The sequence below is a fragment of the Parasteatoda tepidariorum genome, chromosome 2 (genome assembly GCF_982258835.1).
Source record: "Parasteatoda tepidariorum strain Cologne lab strain chromosome 2, Ptep-v5.0, whole genome shotgun sequence".
Taxonomy (NCBI): Eukaryota; Metazoa; Arthropoda; class Arachnida; order Araneae; family Theridiidae; genus Parasteatoda; species Parasteatoda tepidariorum.
Window position 1 is genome coordinate 47,891,358 of NC_141756.1, and position 7,456 is coordinate 47,898,813.

At 28.4% G+C, this 7,456-nt stretch overlaps 1 non-coding gene across 1 annotated transcript; it reads left to right on the forward strand.

Moving 5' to 3' along the window:
• The first annotated feature begins 3,329 nt into the window (after positions 1–3,329).
• On the forward strand, positions 3,330–3,402 carry TRNAR-ACG (transfer RNA arginine (anticodon ACG)). The gene has a single exon. It is a non-coding gene; the product is annotated as a tRNA-Arg (tRNA).
• Positions 3,403–7,456: the final 4,054 nt, after the last annotated feature.

Consider the following 7,456-nt stretch of genomic DNA (forward strand, 5'->3'; position numbering starts at 1 on the left):
TCTTTATATATAAAGATTTTCTTACAAACAATACTCTAAATTACTTTAAGAAATAGAAATTATGAATAAGAAAAGTTAATATAATTTATTCAAGAGTATTTCAAAAATATAACACAATAAAAAGTTCAAAATTCCACAATTTTTAAAAGATTTTATAATAAAATAGAAAAAAAAAATTCCTGCAAAAACAATTTTTAATATCAATTTTTCAAAACAATTTTTACAAAACAATTTCTAATATTAATTTTTCAAAACATTTTTTTCAAAAACAATTTATTCAAAAACAATTTTTAATATGCTATATACAATAAAATTTTAATTTTTTGCATTTTCTCTTATCATATTTTCCTAATATATAAAGATTTTTTAGAAACGATACTCTAAATTACGTTAAGGAAAAAAAAGTGTAAGAATAGGTAAAGTTAATATAATTTATTCAAGAGTATTCAAAAAATATAAGACAATAAAAACTTTTGAAATATACTATAGGGCTAAATTTTAAAAAATTTAGAACATCATTTGTGTGGGATTCAATAACATTAGTAGTGCCGTCTTACGGATCCCACGAAGCGATAGATTCTATTTCACCCTCATCTGCTAAGTACCACGAAAAATCGTCTTCACCCCCATTCAAAAAATTCGAAATTCCACAATTTTTAAAAGAATTTATAGTAAAATAGAAATTTTCATATTTGGTTTCTTCTGCGTTCTACTTATACACCCAACATACACCAATAGGGGGTCGACTTATACACCAAAATATACGACAAATAAATTTTGAAAAGTATGAAAGTACTTTTAGAATGTATTGTCGAGTACTGTCTACAAAGAGTCACGTGAAGCTGTATTGAACAGGGATAAAAAATAAGTGTGGATGAAACCGCACAATAAAGAACTCCCTATGAGGGTTTCAAAAGGTGATTTAAGAGAATAAGTTTGATAAGTGTCACCCCTATCATAAAACAGAGTTTTATTAACTCTAAAATTTTATAGCAGGCACCAAAATTTAATATCTGAAACTGTAATTCACACATATCACAAATAATAATAAAAAGAATTATAATTAGCAAATTCAGTTGCTGGAGAAACAAAGGAACGCATTATTATTTACTTATTTTTTTCATTTCAAAATCGCATAATTACTTTATTTAATTGAAAAGTCGCATATTCTCCAACACACCACTACAAAGCAACACCATGTAAAGTAGAGACATAAAAATCCTGGGCTTCTTGTTTGTTCATCTAAAAAATGCATGTAGTGTAACTATACGCTGTAAAAATTGTGATGTTCTATCTATCTCTACAAATTTGATGTTGAACAACTCAAACGATTGTCTAAATGAAACACTTTATTTCCAATTAAAACTAAATCGAGCTTTCATATACAATTTAAAAAGTGTAGTAAAGAGGATGCCATTAGAAACTTTTCGTTGCTAATATTTTTCATCTCCCTCAGTAACTTAAAATTTAGAGTATAGGAAAAGTGATTTCAGGCAAACCTAGAATAAGTTTCAAATGCTGAAAGAAAAAAGAATTCGAAATATCAAAATGCAAGCAAATTGTTGGAAGAGAAATGTCCCATTGCGTAATCCTAAGTTATCTTTTCTTAAATTCATTTTCATTTTGATATTTTGAATTTTTTTTTACAGTATTTGAAACTTCATGCCTTACTCTAGGTTTTCCTGAACTTACTTCTTCTTTCTTTTAAATTATAGAGGGCGAATGAAAATTTACGATGAAAAGTTTCTCTCGTGGAATAGTGTCCTCTTAAATCTAAAACACTTACAATAGAAGTACGCTAAACACACATGAATTCACGTCAGACGTTATATATCTTCGCTACCGAAAACAACACTGTTAAGAGCACTTTTTATACTGTCTGTAATCGATTACGAGTTGGCATGAGTTTGTTGATATCATTAATGCTGCTTTGCATAAACAAAAACAAAAGTTTGCCGCAAAATTATTTTAATTGTGTATTTTTTTAATAGTGTAATAAGGATACTTATATTTTAATTTCTAAGTCTCAGTAAATTACATTATATAATTTTATAATGTATTACTCGCACGAATTTGTCTTAATTTTCTCTTCGTACTATTTGTATCTTTGACTTGCAAACTAATTTTATTTTAAAAGTTACTGTATATACGAAACCCACTTAACGATTCTTACTTTATATTGTTTTGTAAGAATTTTACTGATTGTTTTGTAGTATATGTATCTTATTTTACTGTAATTACAAATATTAGTGTCACTGAATAACGAAAGTGGTGGCAGCTATTTTACTCCAACTAGTGTAAAAGACCATGCTTGGTGTTTCAGGAACTGTCCTTTGTTCTAAAAAGCTTAGGTATAAAGTAGTTGCCACGATTTTCGGTGTCGAGCTACTCTAAAATTCTTTACAGCGCATAAAATATGATGAATCAAAAATAAAATTTGGTTTCTATAGATATTTTCTCACCATATTAGCTTCTAGTATCTGAGTCATTGCCCGTATGATGCAAACATTGAATGTTATTGTAAGAAGAAGGGAGAAAAAAAGAGGCCAGAATAGCTTAAATGGTAGAGCGCTGGATCCCCATTCGCGAGAACTGGAGTTCGAATCCAGCCGGCTGAAGAGTCCCCGTTTAATAAATGGTGACTGGTGTGCGCGATAATTCTGTCGGGTATCGAAATCCTCCCTGTTTCCGTAACAAATTTTACTTCTGGTTAAACTGGATAGGATATTGATCATTCTTTGGTTTAGGTCGAAATTACGATCTGTGTAGATGAATGAATGGATGTATGAATGGGTCCACCGTATAAATGGATATGACGTAAGGGTGTGGCAGAAGCCAAAGTCTTGAAAATAGATGGCGCCACTGGAAAACAGCAACAAGCGCAACCCCGTGCCTTAATGGCCTGCATAACAACAAAAACAATAGAAATGAAAAAAATTCTTAAAAAGTAAGAAAGAAAAAAAAGAGAATAATATCAATGGAGTATCTCGGAAAGAATAAAACCCGTTTTTTAAGGAGAAAAAAAAACTAAAAGCTAGTATATTACAACAGTGAAATATTGTAATGTTTTTAAATGTTAACTTGTTCTTTAAATCTACCAGTGTGAAAGTGGAGACTTGTACACCAATATATTTTAAATAGAAATAAAAGTGTTTTGATTGCAAGGATAACCTGGATAAATACACAAGTGGGCGACCTTTGTGCTAAAAATAATATATTTTTGTGCTCTTTAACGTTGTTTACCTTAGTTTGATAACCTGGATAGCTAATAAATATTTCGACAGTTAAAATTTTTTCAACATTATTATCCACTCTCTTTGCTAAATCGAGGGCCTGTGGCGCAACGGATAACGCGCCTGACTACGGATCAGGAGATTCCAGGTTCGAATCCTGGCAGGCTCGTGTTCTTTTACTTTTTAAATGTATGCTACATAATGATAAATTAGAAACAACTCTAACACGAGAAGAGAGATACATTACGTGTTTGAAATAAAACGAAAATTAAATAATAATAACTTCAGAGATTAGTCCAATTAAACAAATGATCTTCTTTTTATTGAATTTGTTTTCTATAATGATGACTAAGTATGTGGTCTAACTATGTCTACCTCTGTTCTGTTTAATAGGCAAGAAAAAACTCACCCCTAGAAAAAAAGATTGAGATAGATAAAGAGTTCCTTTCCGATCGCATTGGAAAACTGAGTCAGAATTTAAAGTAATTGTATCTCGAATCCAATTAAATATCGTTTTAAAAATTCAATAAGCATTAATTTGAAGTTAACGGAAATAAACTTAATACATTCCTACTTTTTAACTAAATGATTAGATACAGCAATACCTTACAATTCGAAACTTTTCCGATCATTATTAAATAAAATAATAAATAATAAAATAATAGAAAATGAAATAATAAAAAATAAAATAATGAAAAATAAAATAATAAAAAATAAAATAATGAAAAATAAAATAATAAAAAATAATTGATGTATTGTAAAAGTTATTTTTTCCATGAAATTATCTTTGGATAAACGAATTTTAGAATAGTGTGTAAAAAATTTTGGATTCGTTTAAAAAGTTTTCGTTTAAAAAATAAAATTAATATTAAGGGATCTAAACTTTTGCGGTCTGTTTACCAAACCATTGGGACAATATTTTCCAGATAGCAGCTACCCCCTATATCTAAAAGGTATGTTTATTCCGAGAAAGTATGTTTTTGTGTCTGATTTCGTAACTAAAAACATCATATTCATGAATTAATTAGCATATTTGAGGTCACCCCCTAGAACCATTAACACCGAGACCTAGAACGTGTAAATCGAATAATTTAATCAAAAGTTTTCCAAGGTCTTTTTTTTTTTTTTTTTTTTTTTTTTTTTTTTTTCTTAATTCTTTCGTCCTGTACTTTTACATAAGTATGTAATACGAAACCTGCATTCCGTAGACTGCTGCTTTGTTCCGCACTTATTTATTTAGTATTATTTTTTTTCGTCATTCATTTTATGCATTGAAAAGTAAACTAATTATAAATGGTTCCTGCAAATGAGACTGCTTTTTGAAACTAATATTTTTCGTGTCCAACTCAATCAATAATATTTTTGACAGAAAAAAAAAATAATTAGCATCCTTCTCTTAAAAAAATGATCGGAGAGCAGTAGCGATTTGAGGAGCTTGTGTTCAAATATGCTATTAGGACCCTAATTAGCATTTTCTTTTACAAATTCATTTTGTAATCTTGTAATTTAATAAATTCAAAAATAATCATTTATCTTATAATTACAGTTTCTAAATAATGTAACATTTTTAATTAAGTATGCATTTATGTATTTTAATTTAATAATTTGGAATTGTTGCGGCTACTGTAGACGGTATGGACTGTAAGGCGAGGACCGTACATAAATTGTAGTGCCAGGGTATAAGTAGGAGTAAATAAGTAATTTAATAAGTTATGCTAACAATGAAGAGAATTGTTATGAATAAGTGCAATATTTTATAATATTTTACTAATCTCTGATTAGAATCATATCCTATAAGCAATTCGAAGGTGTTATTTACGCCACAGTGAAAGGAAAAGGAGTGAGATTCTTTTTTTATGCAGCATATTTGATTAACTTCTTCGTTAAAAAATAAATAAATAAAAATGAGTGTCACTCATGCGCAAATTTGATTTGAAAAGTATGGAACGAACGAGTTTTGCCCAGAACTTTTAACTCTCTTTTTCCTGAAAGAATATAAAAAAAGAAAGATAAAGAATGGGGGGGAGGGGGAAACAGACGATAAAAGTAATAAATAAATAAAGCGAGAAGGTGAAATAGAAGAATAGCTCTCTGTAAATCGTCACGCTGTGCACACCTTCCAGGAAAGATTGGAAATGCGAGGCGCGTCCAGAAAACGATCCATCCGCCGAAATAAATCAACACATTTTGATTTGCGCTGAAGATAGCTGGGGAAAGAGGTTAAAGTGATGAATTTGAAGGTTGTTTATTCTTCTTTTTCAAACAGACGTCAGACTAGACAAGATAAACAAACTGAGAAAGTGATGCTTTCATATAATGAAAAGTTTCTCACGTTGCGACATCTAAATGATGAAATTATACATCTGATTTAAGTTTACTGATTAAGAGGTAATTTCGATGTATGTTCAGAAAATCAATTAAAAAGATAAGTCCTCCCCCTGTTCAATTAAAATTAAACAATTATAAAATTACTGAAAGAATGAATTTAGAGGTATCCTTGGTTTTTTTAGTTAAGATTTTTGATTTTCGTTTGCTTGAATTGCTTTTAAGTTTTTAACAAACTTTTGGGGATACGCAATTATTCAGCCTAATAGAACTTAGTGGCATTTAGAACTTACGAAAAATTTAAAAATATAAATTTAGAGCTAAAAAATCTAAAGCAGTTAGCAATTTTGGATAAATCATTTAACCCTTTGACGCAGATGAGACATCGATGTCTCTTTTACATAATGTTTTTCTGGTGCTCTAATTACACGCAAATACATATTTCGGTATTTTTTTAATTATAAAAACAGACTACCAGTTACTTAAAAAAAAATCTGTTAGATCACCGGAATTATATTTGTATAGTAAAATGTAAAATCCAAAAAGTAGTTTGAAAAAATGTTTTATCATTCTTATTCAAAAACTTATCAATAATTGATTTTGTAAATTAACGAAATTTCAATGATGAATAATTGTTTCTCTTAGATCCTAATAGCTGCAAATAAGATCAAATTAGAAAAAAATATTCTTTGGAAGTGAGTAGTGTTTAGAAGATTTTACTTTTCTAAAAAAAAAATTAAAAAAAATTAAAAAAAAATTAAAAAAAAGTGCAGCGTTGCATTATTTTATAACTATAAATTATAAATATAATACTTTTCACTTTTTTTGACCTAAATTGATACAAACTAATGAAAAAAGTATGAAAAATATGTTTAATAAAAATTCTATGTCAAAGTGGTAGTACCAGCTTTGAGATTTTTTAAAAAGATTCTTTGTTATTGAATATTATTGTTTTAAATACTGTTCATATTAAAATACTGTGACAATAACGTTACTGTTCTATAATATTATACAGGTAATGCAAAAGCTCGAGTATTAAGGGGACCAAAAAGTAATGTTGTTACGGCGCACTAAATTTTCGTTAGTCTTAAAAACCAATTCATCCCTCCCCCGATCCATTTAGATTCATTTTCGATCCGGCATTGAAAAGGTTGTGGCTAACGAGGGTGAATACATTATTGATTAAAAATAAAATCTTGATAACTAATATCTAATGCACCGAAACGACATTACTTTCCGGTCCAGCTAATATTTATAAAAATAAAAAAAATAATAAGTACAAAAAAAAAATAGACACATGTATAATATTAAACTAACTTTCAAAAAAAAAAACTGATCGCAGAATTGAATTAGCATAATTTTGTCAGAAGAGATTAATAAAGTATATAAAATATCGCGTGGTTTTGTCTGATTGGTTAACGGCCTTGTATTTCAAATTTTTTTAAAAAAATTACTTGCATTACTGTTTAAAATACTGCTCATATTAAAATACGACTCATATTAAAGTACTTTGACTATAACGTTACTGTCTTATAAAATTATAAAGATAATGCAAAAACTAAAATATTTATTAAAACTCAAATACAGAGATATGTACAATATTAAACTAACTGAGTTCAAACTTACTAACTCAACTAAAGTCAAATTCTTGTTGATTAACATCTTTGTATTTTCATACGCTTTAACAATTTCGTTGCCGATCAGGCTATATCACGAAATTCTTGCCGTGGTAACAATATGCATATATTACCATTCAACTACTTTGTGCAGAAAACATGTTTTCTCTGGACAAAATAGAATTATTGAAATATTATTAATATTTATTAAAATAAACTAAATGTGAATTTGAAAAACTTAACTGTTCGTTAAAATAAGAAAATGTAACTTAGATTTTATCT